General features: G+C 31.6%; 1 long non-coding RNA gene across 1 annotated transcript in view; it reads left to right on the forward strand.

The window, feature by feature from the left end:
- Positions 1 to 619: 619 nt before the first annotated feature.
- Positions 620 to 14,621, forward strand: part of LOC141554014 (uncharacterized) — a 30,945-nt gene continuing 16,943 nt past the window's right edge. The window contains exon 1 of the long non-coding RNA XR_012485758.1: positions 620 to 731. This is a non-coding gene — a long non-coding RNA (uncharacterized LOC141554014). The remainder of the gene's footprint in view (positions 732 to 14,621) is intronic.

Raw genomic sequence — 14,621 nt, forward strand, 5'->3', positions numbered from 1 at the left:
CCAATTTTATTTTTACTATTTCTATGTGAACTAAAAGCTGAACCCATACTCTCACACACACACACATACACATTGTAAGCCTGTTACACTTGAAAGATTTGTTCTGAATGTCCAGTGGGAACCGGGAAATTGTAATAATTTGTAGTATCGATTGAGTGAAGCTATGCAGCTGGGCCTCTAGTGAATAGACAGGAATAGACATTTTATTGATTAACTTTTACAGTCATATTTTCAAGACTCTGCTGCAACATAATTTTCACTTCCCAGCTTTGTGCTCCTGCATCATGAAACTTGGATTCTTCTCTCTTAACATTTACCCACTTGAGGAAAAAAAAGTATGGACATGTCTTTCCAGGGTTACGTTCTGCAGGAATTCATACTTTCTGAAAAATGATTTGCTCTCAATTGTCATTCTACCACACCACAGTACAGTAGAAGGTACTATTTAATTATTTAAAATATTTAGAAATATCAATATAGTAACTGTTTGATAATTAAACTTCCTGATATTTCCTCAGTACTTGTATAACTAGTTTATATTTTAGTTTTTTGTTTTCTTTTCTTTCCCTTAAATTTCTGCATGATTCTTAAACCCTCTGAATATAGAGAGCATTTAAACTATTGCTTAATGATGATTTTTTCCCTTGAGCTTAATTTTTCTTTTTTTCTTCTAAATTTCAAGACAGAGATGGAGAAAAACAATCTATTGAGCTAATACTCTACAATTTAAGGTCAGCAAAATTTATTCATTCTTATTTGTTAACTGATGACAGTGTTTCAGAATATTTGAACATATATAAATATTGAACAGAAAAAGTTTTCCTACAGTTTTATGAAGATTATTACACAAATTACTATATTTCAAATATCATGTTTATATACTTTCTACCCATTCCAGATAAGCTCATACTTAACCTATTAAGCATTTAATTTGTCTTTGTCTAAACATTGATATTTCTTTTTTTTACTGTCATCATAGCTTATTGTAAAATATATCTTTTGCTGTACATGTTTTGACTGTGTCATAATACATGGCTTTATTGAATGTTTAATTTTAGAATGCTACTTTTAATAAGATCATTTTTATAATTGTTTAAATGTTGGTCTTAAGTTCATTTAGTTCTCAACTTATTATCTGTTTCTCTTGTATTCATGGAACAGCTTTGTAAAACTAAGTTAGAGTTTAGACAAAAATCTATATAGAAATATATAGACTACCCAAGAGTCTTCCAAGATGTATGAGATAGAATTCAGATCAGTAAAAACTATAAATAGTATTTCCTATTTGTAAAGTTGCTTGCAGCAACAGGTATGTTTAAATATCCATTTAAGAGAATTACTATTTATGAAAATGTATTCTGATCATAGATGATGTTTTTAGAGTCATATTCTTCAAGTAGTTGGAAACCTAAAGGAGTTTTGCTTTTATGCTTATGTTGTTGTTAATAGAAAGGTATTTAATTATAATTAAAAATATTTCAAAGGAGGCATTGTGGTTAGTTTAACACTCCCATTCATTCAAAATGCAAATGTTAGTAAATATTTTTCCCCCATTGAAGAGTGAGAGGGTATGAAATAAGTTTGTTTCTTTTCTGCATAATGGGGCCAGTGAAGTAAAGGAGTTTACAATCCTTGCTTTATGCAACAAATTTATTTGCAAATTATTTTCAGGATTCAACTTTAGAAAACACAGTTTTTGCTACAGTTTTTCCCATGATTTAATTTTCATTCTTCCTTGAAACAATAATTTGACCCATAAAACAACTTTGTTATATTTTATATACCTTTTTCATATATAGAGTTAATGCTTATTGGAATCTTTCAGTTATCACTTAAGGAGGAATATGGCACATTAATAAGTTTCAGGTTTTTTTGAGTGATATGCATTCATAGCTCAGATGTTGTCATTAATAGAGGAGTTTGCTTAAAGGCAATGTGGCTAGGAAAGGATTTCCTTATTCTTGTTACTAAAGGAAACAAGTAAAGAAAAATATAAATTTTCCTCAAAAAGGAAAGAAAAGGGAAAAATGATTTTATTCTTCTCCATTAACTATAGATTCTTATACACAGCCAAGTTTAGATTCCCCATTTATTTATCAAAATAAAAGAACAATTAAGACAGATGGAATCATAAATGTGAAATACAAATAGTCTGAATTGGGATTGATTTCAACATAATACTGTGGAGGAATCCTCATTTATTGATCAATTTTAGAGCCCATGCACTTAAAAAGATAAAGTAAGCAAGGTTGGATAATCAAAGCATTTAAATAGTAAAAACAGCAACTGCCACTGTAGACTGCTGCTGAAATAAATCTATAATACAAATTGCTTTAGCAAAAAGTGGATGAGCAGCTGATCTTCCTATTGAACTTTGATACTGTTCAGTGACCACACTGGGAAAAGGATTGGGAGAAATGCCTTAAAGATCAATATTGAGTGAGATGTAGCAGGGATTCATTTTGAACATGAAAGAATTACAAGTGTGAGAGTAGAGATATCTTCAGGAGATGTCATCAAGAAGAGATTGTTTAACACAGTTTTAGAACATTGCATGTGGGGCATGCAAACAGTATTGATTAAGTTGCCTTCTTTATTTTTGTTAATTTAAATTTTTTGTTTAAAAGGGATTGAACAACCTAGCTATCATTTGATGTAAAAAAATAAATTGTTTTTTTTAATCCTGAGAAAATAAATACCATAATGGTTTGAAAATAGGTCCTGTCAATAAAAGTAACATTTTTTGAATAAAGATGGCATGAGGTAGCAGTCTTTCAGTCTTCTGCTAGATGGATGAAGTTAAGGCATTCTACTGTGGAAAAGGAGAACATAATACCTCTTCTCCTTGGAATTGTATTGAATTGCTAAATGTGCAAGATTTTTTTTTCTGACTAAGGTTGAGATTTAGGAAGTTATTTGTAATTGCCATCTCTGAATTTTACTAGTTATCTATCTCTATGACTAGCATAATCCATTGGTTTATCTCTGTATAGATCTGTGCCTGGAAGAACTGAGACTAAATAATTTAACATCCATTCTTATAAAACATGAGTTTAAAACTTATTCTACTTAATAAGCCATCTTCACGGGTGTAATTGAATTTTGTAGAAAACTGAATATAATTTAGCTCATGTGATTAGAATTTCAACCTAGTTAAGAATAACCAAGACCATCTTAATGGACACATACATTTTACTTTTTTTTTTTTTTCTCTCTTACCTCTCTCTTGTGGTATCATTCTAAAATTACATTGTTGCACAAATTCATCCATGAATTTACTATTATGTGAAGCATTGGTGCCTGGTGGGTAAAGAGATAGCTTTCTGTAACCAATGCATTAACAGATATTTGTGATAGAAAACATCCAAATTTTTGGAGCAAATTCAACAGACTACTTAGAAATTTAGTGGGTTTTTTTTTTCTTACAAAAGTTAGACTATATTTCATAACAAAATTTCTAAGTTGCACTTCTGAATTAAATCAACTGAAATAGTTTAAATTTGTACTTGATAGTGTGAAAAAATTAAATATAGAGATTGTTGAAATTTAAGGCAATAGTTCCACTTCAAATAAAAAAAAAATTAATATAAAGAATAGACTTGAGACCTTAAAGTAATGTAACTTCAAATTTACATTGAATTCTTCCTTTATTGTAATGAATAGGTATTTATAAATCTTAAGGCTCTACATTTAGCAGCATGAATTGCTGATAACAGCAATTTTATTGGTAAAATTGTGAAACAATATTCATAGTTGTCAGAAAAAGGTCAGTCCATTTGCATTCATTAGGAACTTGGAGGACCATGGAGTGTGTTTCCTTCGGGATGCATACAGATATTGATTTGTAAACAGCTGTAGGAAAAATTAATTAGAATTATATTTCACTTATTACTGCAGGCTGTGTAATAAGAAAGAAAAACATTTTGTTAGAAAATTGAGCAAAAAAAATAAATGAAAGTCAGGGTTTTTTGAAATCCTAACAACTTTGTCACACAACTTTTGTTTCCTAATGTATTTTATTTAAGGGCCATGCTTTTTTTTTAATGGTAGCTTAATTGGACCTTTGAAATTTCAGAATTTTCATTACTTTTCAATAATAATAATGATAATAATGATAATAATAATAATAATAATAATAATAATAATAAATATTAGCTATGGCATTTTTATTTCAATTGATACATGTGGCATTATTTTTTGTAAACAAAAATAATTACTGTGTATTTGCCCACTATGAGATTTTCAGATAAAAAATCATGTAAAATATTAAGTCAGAGAAAAAAACACAGGATTATTGAAATTATGTTTTGCCCAGAGCCATAAAAATTTGAATTTAAGCCCCGTTTTAGAATGTATTTATAGTATGGCTTTGGGTAAATCACTTAACTTAAGGAAATCATTTTAGTCACATATAAAACAAGGGTAAGAATACTTATACTACCACTCTTATAAAATGACCCTGAAGAAAATACATTGTCTCCCTCAAAACACAATTCAAAAGGGAGTTTTTATATTATTATGGAAAAAAATTGAGAGCCATAGTAAATTTTAAAGATAGCCCAACTCTTGATAGGATTGATAAAAAAAAAATCTAGAAGACAGGAAATGTATTATGAGGTTATACAGCTAATTAGTGAAAGGAACTCTATATAAAATGTAGGATTCTTGGCTCTCAATTGAGAAATATAGGGTACAGACATACCTTGGAGATAATGTGGTTCCAGACCATTGTAGTAAAAAAAAAACAAAAACAAAAAAAAAAAAACATTGCAATAAAATGAGTCACATGAATTTTTAAGTTTCCTAGTACATATAAAAGTTATATCCATATCTATACTGTAGTCAATTAAATGTGTGATAATATCATGTCAAAAAAGTACACACCTTTATTAAAATAGTTAAATGATAAAAAAGTGCTAATCATAATCTGAGCCATCAGCACTCATAATATTTTGGCAGATGGAAGGTCTTACCTCAGTGCTGATGACTGCTAACTAACCAGGGTGATGATTGTTTAAGGTTGGGGTAGCTGTGGCAATTTCTTATAATAAAAAAAATGCAATTTGCTGCACTGGTTGACTCTTCCTTTTGCTTGAACACTTATAGACCATTATAGAATTATTAATTGACCTAAATTTAATAATGTGTCTTGAGAAATGGGGAAGTCCAAGGAGAGCAAAAGTACTTGGGAACAACCTGTTGATGGGACAGAACACATACAACATTTACCAGTTAAGTTTACTGTCTTATATAGGCACATGTTCATAGTGCCACAAAAACAATTATAAAAGTAACATCAAGAACATTAATCATAGATCACCATAATAGATATTATAAGGATGAAAAGGATGAATTATTGCAAAAATTATCTCCAAATTACCAGAAATTGACAGAGATATGATGTGAGCACATGTGCTTGGAAAAATGGTACCAATAGATTTACTTAATGCAACATTGGCTCAAAACTTAAATTTGTCTTTAAAAAAAACAAATTCTGTGAATCACAATAAAGTGAAGTATCATAAAATAGGATACTCCTATAATATGCAGAAACTTGGATTAAGGAGATTTTTGTTTGAAAGCTGACTAGATTATTTGACTAGTTACAACTTTGTGAATTTCAGATAACTTAACTATACAAATGCACATAATCCCATTTCAATTTATTCTCTCAACTTTTCTACTACCTCAACAATTGCTTTGCTCTTATTCATGTTTGGCACATTCTCTCTCTAGTGCTCTTACAATTCTCATTATGTCTTGCATTCCCTACTTCACTGAAGAGTCATGAAAGAGATGACTATTTTGATTGCTTTTATTCATATCCTCCAAAGTTTTAATACAGAAAATAGATTGAAAATGTATGATTCATATCTATCCATTCAAATTCAATATTCAAATGTTTTATATCTATCAGTTATCTCTGCATTTATCCCTATATTTATCATCTTTCTCTCTGTTTCTGTCTATCTCTGTTTCTCTTCTCTCTGTCTGTCTGTCTGTCTGTCTGTCTCTCTCTCTGTGGCTCTCTTTCTCTGTCATCCTCCTCCCTTCTCTATTCTTCATCTACCATTGTACTACTTCTCTCATGGATTGTTGTATAAAAAGGTACTTTGTAAATCTTAAACTGTTATATGAATTACAATTAGTTTTCATTCTCTGCTTATGAGAAGCATTTGTAAAAAAGAAAAAAAAAAGGTTAAATCAAAAGGGAAATCTGGACTATGTTGATTATTTAGATTGAGAGAAGAGATTGAGCAAATTAAATTATTTGATATTTGAAACAGTAAAGAAATGCTGAAATTTTATATGTCTTTATATTATACAAAATACTGAGTGTGATTAGTGTGCTTCTGTGAATTTAACACTTTAAATAGGCTGAGTTGTATTGTACTGATAATATCATTTTTCAGTGTGATAAGTAAGTTTCTTTTTTTTAATTTTGGTTTCTCTCCAGAAGCTTCATGCATGTTCAAAGTGGAAAAATATTGAATGCAGTTCTCTACATTGGGTTTATATGACACATGTTTAAGATTAATCGAATTGTAGTCACTTCTAATTAACAGCAGAGAATAATTTCCAAATGGGGCAGAGCCAGATGACAAAGGATAGTTTTGTGTACTTAAGACACACTCTCTGAACCAAAACACATGCCAATTATAACATTTCTAACTTTTTCCAAAAAGGATAAAGCTGTCCTTACCTTTGGAAGGAGTAATGTTTTAAAGAACTGCAGGCAAACAGTATTTAAACAATGAGCACCATAAAAAGTCATTGTTTCAATGGGGTTATTGCACACACCCCTTGTGATACAGTTGTGAAAGCCACAAACCCATATTTTGTGCATAAACTCTGTTGGTTTTGTAGAAAGGCCTCATCTTTCATATAGAGAATTAGCAACATGTCAACAAAGTAACCCAATCTCAGTGCAAGACTATTTTCATAGCTGTAGTGTTATAAATAATAATCAGAATACAATATATTTCTGCCTTCAATAAAGTGCCCCATGAAAATATAAATTATTCTGGCTTTACTTGGCTTTACTGAGCTTTACCTAAAAATGTTGAGTCTTCTGTCTATATTTTTCCCTCTAAATATTAATCCTTGAATATGAGAATATATTGTCTTACTGTCTACTCCTCTGTGCAGAGAATATAATGTAGCAATGAACAACACTGAGATCTTTATTTTGATAACAAGTAAGGAAAATGTCCTACTTAGCATACTTCACACTCTAGTACAAACTGAATCTGAGGCAATCTCCATTTCTGCTTTGATTTTGAGAACAATGAATGCCATCTCACCATCTGACAAGGATATAAACGATCAAAAAATTATTTTTGAGGAACATCTTTTAATGAAAGGAAAAGAGAGCATTTTAGGAAAAGAGTGCAAAATGGAAAATATTTATCCACCAAATATAGATTTGTTGGTGATCTTTTTGTGCAAGATAAATTACATAACATGAGAAATTTAAAATATACTTACTTACTCCTTAAGATACACCTTAAGGAGTCTAAGATAAGCTACATTCTCAGGAGAATGAAAATCCTCTTATTAGATCAAACTGGAGGTCAAAATGATTTCATAAATTTGTATATTGAGGTCACTAAGCATGATAACAAGAGATAGTATTAAGATAAAAGTTATAAGCCAGTTGACAAAGATCCTGAGAAAGCTAACAAGGATATTTTAACCCATTTTGTGTCCAATTTCATTCAATAAATTGATATTTTCCTTACTTTTATTATCACTATAGTAAATGCTTTGTTTCTGTAATTTTACTATTTGCTTCATTATTGCAAAGCTTCAAAGGACATTTGTGTTCTTAATGACAGGCATTAAATGAGCATGAGTCTCTAAGATTGAATATAATCCATTTACTACATTTCTTGCTCTTTCAGTCTTTTATATTCTCCTTCTGTACTACTTTCTGGTCATTGCTCTCCAGTAAATGAGGTTACTTATGTTATTCTTAATCAGTTACATCCTTACTGGACACAGAGAGATGACATTGTTCTCTAAACTAAAGCCTCAGATTCTCCTTTCACTGCATTCTCTAATTTATTCAGATATTGAGAACTGCAAGAGAGCAAACATTTCTCATACATACCTGGGAAGATTCTAGGAAAAATATATGTAAAATTTAGATTAACAAAAACCACCAAAATAATTTTATTCTAAATGCATCTTCATCTAAGGATGAAATGATCAACTTCATATATCCCATGCCTAGTTCAACCACTAATAACAATAATGAATTTTTCTATATTGCTTTAAGATTTATAAAATTTTTCCCCAAACAACTCTGTGAAATAATTAATAGAAGTATTTTATTCCACTTTTATAGGTAAGGTAATTGAGATAAGTCAAAATATTACTGAATTTATTAATCAAAGAAAATATCATTTTGTTTTGAGACAATTTGGGGAAAAGGGATTACGTGAAACTTGAAAGAATTATAGTAGATTTCAGGGAGAAATTGAATATGAATTGTGCTCCGAAGGAAGAGAAGGATCTTAATAGATGGAGTTTTAGTATTATCCATTATAGGCCTAGGAGATGATGTGAACAGATCAATGGAAGAGTAAGAAGTGTGGAAAAATTGATAATAAGAAGCTGAATTGTACAAAATGTGAAAAGGTATATTAAGAAGACAGAAAGACAAATTGAAACAAGGTAAAGGAACTTATGCAATGGATAGGTAAGAATTTAAAACATTATAATGTAGAGAACTTTGAGAGCTACTAAAATCTTTCAGAAAAGTATATGATATTATGAGACCAATACCTGTCCTCATAAAGTAGCATTAGGATTATTGGATTCAGTTTTTGGAACAACATTTTAAGAAGAATATTGACTTCCCATAAAGGGAAGTATTCCATAGTGGTTAGGGAAACAGTTAAGATTAAAAAAAAGTATTGAATTCAAGTCTTGTCTTTGATACATTCCCAGAGTTAAGGAACTTAATCTCTCAATGCTCTTGGTAGGACACTATTATCCATATGATATCTACTATGTTCCAAATACTGTGATAAATTTTTTTCCAAACATTTTCTCATTTTACCTTCACAATAATCTTAAAAGTGAGGCACATCATTTTCCCCATTTTATAAGTTGAGAAACCTGAGACACAGATAGATTGGGTAACTTGCACCAAGGCATGCATTTAATATATGTATAAAGTAGAATTTGAGCTCTGGCACTCTTAACTCTAGACCCAGTGATTTATTCACTGAACCAACCAGCTCAATGTGTGTTAATTGCAAAGAATATGTATATCATTGTAGGCAGAAGGAGTTTATCTGAAAGTTCCCTATAATCAGCACTTAAATTAAAAGCACTTAAAAGAAGATAGCCAGTATAATGGAAAGACTTAAAAATAAACTTTGCACTGACAAGAGTACTAGTAACTTCAGCCTTTAGGTCTGGGAAGCATGTTTTAAGAACATCATTGATTGATAACCTTGAATGGGCTGAAAAGAAGGGGAGGTAATGAGATTTGAGACAATTGGAAGATTTTTCACAGTAGATAAATTTAAGAAACTGGGGTTTTTTAACTTGAAAAGGAGGTGATTGTAGGGATCAGGGAATAGTAGTTCTCTTTCAGTAGTTGAAATGTTGTCAAGGGATTAGACTTGCTCTTTTGGCAGAACTAATGACAAAATTAGGATTAATGGGTAGAAATTGCATAAAAGCAAATTAAGGCTTTATATAAGGAAAAATGTCATGATGATTCCTAACTTCATGTGCTATGAGCTATCTTGGGCAGGACACAATTCTCCATCATTATAGGTCAGGTATTCAGTAAAGAGAGTTCTTTTTCAGATATAATCTAACTATATCACTTCAGAAATCCTTTCTAATGTCCAAAATGCTTGCATTAGGATTTTTTTTTGGCAATAGGGTAAAAGATGGCTTTGTCAGATAAAGAATATTTTACAATTGTTCAGGCAAGAGGTGATGGTGACCTGAATTTAGAGTAATGGGGATAATTGTGGAATGGGCTAGGCACACAGGAGGTGCTTCATAAGTGCTTATTGACTGACTGACTGATAGATGTGAGAGATATGTCAGATATAGGATCAATAGTATTTACTTGGTTACTCACTGAATAATGGAAGAGGAGCATGAGGAGAAACAAATAAAAAATATCACCACCTTTCCAAGACTGAGTCAGGAGCATGAGTAAGAAAGAAGATAGAGGAAAGAACAGGTTTTGGGGAGAAATGATGCATTTAGCATCAGGCATTTTGAGCTTAGCATGCTAATCAATTAGAGGGGAGATGTCCAACAAATAGTTTGAAATGTATGAGTAAGGATCAGGGGAGAGATATAACTAACAAGATATCTAAAGCATAACCAGGAAAAAATCCTTCAGGCCAGGAGCAAACCCAAAAGTGGAAACCATGAGAAATTTAAGGTTTCTCAGTATATTAAGGTAATTATTCACTATCAAATTATGCCAAATACATGGGATTGTAGGTACAAAAATACTTGGGCCCTCCATGGAAAAAGTTCAGTAAATATAATTGAGATTAATGGGTTTGTAAGTAGATAAATATTACTAAAATTATTTTAGTCATTATTTCTCAAGCGTGATTTAAGAATTATCACAATGTTATAGATATAAAATTAATCATAAATAACTTAAAGATATGCTAGGATAAAACTCTAATATAAGACTCACAAATTGTGACCAATACATTAGAGTGTCTGCTTTTTGAGGAACCATAATTCTTCATTTATACTTCATTTGTAGAGCTATTTTATTTACTTAATATGCAATACTATTTTAAAATGAACACACAAAATAAGTACAATATTGAAGAGGAAACTGAAGCCCCTTTGGAAACTGAGTGGGCTAGAAATAATGACTACTGAAATAGTTCATTACTTTTTTTTCAGACATCATAATTTTTGGTTTGGCACCTCCAAGGTTTTTTCAAAAACATTTATATAAGTATATGTACAAGGGATGGGGTGCTCAGCAAGTACTAGCACCTCTGTGGGAAGGCTATTGAGTCCATTGCAGAGCTGCTCATTCATCTCACATAACCAAGATGCCAAGGTCAATAACTGTTAAGGGACATCACCAGCCACCTGGACTTTTTTCTTGTTACTGGACTTTGATGATTTTGGAAGAAAAAAAGGAGAGTACAAGGATTTTGTGCAACTATTCCTCATTTAAATTCATTTAGGCACAAATCAAAACATTATTTCCTGATGTTATAGGCTTTCTTTAAAAATAAGGAATTAACAACAGCCACAACCACATGCATAGCTAAATGCAAACTTACATTTTAATATATGCATTTATAATGCATCTGTAATTTTCTTATCAAAGGGACCTCTCAATGGAGAAATTTTCCAATTAATACAGACCAATACTTGCTCTGCACCTTAGTCAAGGAGTTCAGGGACCCTAAGAGATTCTGACAGAAAGGTAGCATTATATTAGAGGCAGAATACATGCTTGGGTCTATTAAGATGTCAGTTTCTCACCAATAATATTATAGTGGCTATTCCGGTCTCCTCTATCCCCTCATCTGTTCTCTCCTTTCTCCTTTCTTGACCCACCTCTCTTTTGCTTGCTTTGCTTCAACTTCTCTCTGATATTTCCCTATTTCCTCTGATCTTTGCTCATCTTCCTGTGTGTCTCTCTTATCTTTGCCTTTACCTGTCTCCTTCTGTCTTCCTCTCTTGAATAGAATAATATGAGAATTACAGTTCTTGCTATTTGTTATATTACAAGTTTTCAATTCCAACCATAGATTATTGTAATATACTTGGCTGAGTTGCATTGTTGCAATGAGATTGCACCATATTCATTTGTTAGAAAAATAAAACTGTAATTCTGATAATAATGAATCTCAGGAAAATTGGTCAATCCTGAGTGCATCACAACTTGATGTTACAATGTTTAATCTATATGTTCTCCATTTTGTGTAGCAAAGATGATTTATGTGCTGGAAAATCTTGCATAAAGCTCAAGCATCAGCTGACAACTTCAGGCAGTACAGAGCTAAGACTTGGATAAGGAAAGGGTGTTCACAATGGGTGAAAACTGTTCTTTTTGTTTCACATTCTGCATTATCCCCAAGAGGATTCAATTCCATTTCATTGGGACTAAAACCACAAGAAGGGAACTTCAGCAATGAGTAACTTCTCTGTAGTGTATGTATATCAACATTGTAGAAAATGGAATGGGAGGGGGGAAGACTGAGGATGCAGAATATAAGATAAATTTCCTATATTGCCCAGTGTTGCCACCAGCAATATTACTGTTTCTATCAAAAAGAGGGATAGAAAAGGCTGCTTCTGGGAGTAATAATGAATAGTAGAGAATTTAGAATTTTCAGGAAGAATGGTGTATGAACTCATCTATTCCTTTTCATTGGATTAAAGTAAAAGCTGTAAGGTAATCTTTTTTATTATTTTTAAGTTGAAAGAACATTTTTGTTGGGTTTTTTTGTTTTTTTTTTTTTTAATCAACTGCAATTAAAAGAAAACCTTCATATTCAGCAAACATAGGTAGTCTTTTGAGTTCTGAGATTATTGTGGCCATCTTCTAAAATGCCTTATGTGTCTTTTTAAAATATTATTGCAATCAAGAACTCCTTTCCTCCCATTTCTCTCATTTCTTTCTGTGTGTATCTGCTTTCTGTCTCTGTCTTTTATGTCTGTCTGTCTGTCTGTCTGTCTCTCTCTCTCTCTCACTAAGCCCATTTCTGTCTTTGTCTGTCTATTTCTTTTTCTATCAGTTATCTATTTTTGGAGGTAAAAGAGGTCTCAGAGTTAACCCACTTCAAAAATTCTCAAAGTAATGTTATAAAAAAAATCTAACTGATCTAGCCAAAGTCACACAGGCAGCAAGTATCGTTAGTGCTGATTGCAATGTAGCAATTCAAAAAGTGCAAATATATACAATTTTAAAAGTTTAGTACATTTATTTTTTTAAATATGGATACACCATTAATAAAATTATGCTTTTAGTTTTTTAATGAATTTTCTTGATTTTAAAATCTTTGGAGATTTTACCTTGTTTCTCCTTATTTTACTCTGTCACTCACCAGTCAAAGGGTTAGAGTAATTCTTCACTTTATGGTGGAATATATTCCCTAGGAGAAGTTTGTTTTCATCTACCTTATCCTTTTTCCTAAGGCTTTTCTGGTGGGATAAGATGAACCCTAGATGGACTTGTATCTCCTTTTCTCAAGATTCAATGCAGTCATAAAGATGCCCTCCTACTTTGTTCTTTAGTCTTTTGGTTGCCTTAAACCTATGTTTTTCATGGTTTTTTAGGAGGTGAGTGAGATGGATTTTAATATTTTTCCAATGTTGAGATTACTTATTTTAGCCATTACTCAAAGGAAGTTTTCCCACGTTTTACCAGATCTTCACAGCTTCTTCATCTGTCTAGGCAGAGTAAATTTTTTTCTTTTTTGTTCCAATAGGATTGTGATGTAATTGTGCCCTAGAAAAATATATGCAGCAGCAGGAAAATGTCTGAATCTATTGATTGGTTGCCATACTTTATGGAGGAATCAAGGCTATACTGAGAAGGCACACCAAATTAGATCCTTTAAGATTGGTTTCTATACTGTTAATTCATTTCATAAAGTTCTTACCTTTTTGGGGTTTTTTAGATGCTTGTCTTGTAGGAAAAAATATCCCTGTAGAGAATGCAGACAAATAATGAAATGTCTTTATCTTGATTGTAATTCCTCTTTTGAGAATTTTTTAAAGATTTTAGGAATCAAGGACAATCAGTTATTCATCAATTAGAAGCTTGGCTCAGTAAATAATTGTACATAAATTTTTTTTTTTTATAGTATTCTGTCCCATTTTTATTTTTTTATTTTTTTATTTTTTTTATTATATATATATATTTTATAATATTATCCCTTGTATTCATTTTTCCAAATTACCCCCCCTCCCTCTATTCCCTCCCCCCGACGACAGGCAATACCATACATTTTACATGTGTTACAATATAGTCTAAGTACAATACATGTGTGTGAATATCATTTTCTTGTTGCACAATAAACATTAGAATCCGAAGGTACATGCAACCTGGGCAGACATATTGTAGTGCTAACAATTTACATTCCCCTCCCAGTGTTTCTTCTCTGGGTGTATCTACCTCTGTCCATCATTGATCAACTGGAAGTGAGTTGGATCTTCTTTATGTTGAAGATTTCCACTTCCATCAGAATACATCCTCATACAGTATTGTTGTTGAAGTATACAGTGATCTTCTGGTTCTGCTCATTTCACTCAGCATCAGTTGATTTAAGTCTCTCCAGGCCTCTCTGTATTCCTCCTGCTGGTCATTTCTTACCGAGCAATAATATTCCATAACTTTCATATACCACAATTTACCCAACCATTCTCCAACTGATGGACATCCATTCATCTTCCAGTTTCTAGCTACAACAAAAAGAGCTGCCACAAACATTTTGGCACATATATGTCTCTTTCCGCTCTTTAGTATTTCTTTGGGATATAATCCCAGTAGTAGCGCTGCTGGGTCAAAGGGTATGCACAGTTTGATAACTTTTTGGGCATAATTCCAGATTGCTCTCCAGAATGGCTGGATTCTTTCACAACTCCACCAG

The sequence above is a fragment of the Sminthopsis crassicaudata genome, chromosome 1 (genome assembly GCF_048593235.1).
Source record: "Sminthopsis crassicaudata isolate SCR6 chromosome 1, ASM4859323v1, whole genome shotgun sequence".
NCBI classification, from domain to species: Eukaryota; Metazoa; Chordata; class Mammalia; order Dasyuromorphia; family Dasyuridae; genus Sminthopsis; species Sminthopsis crassicaudata.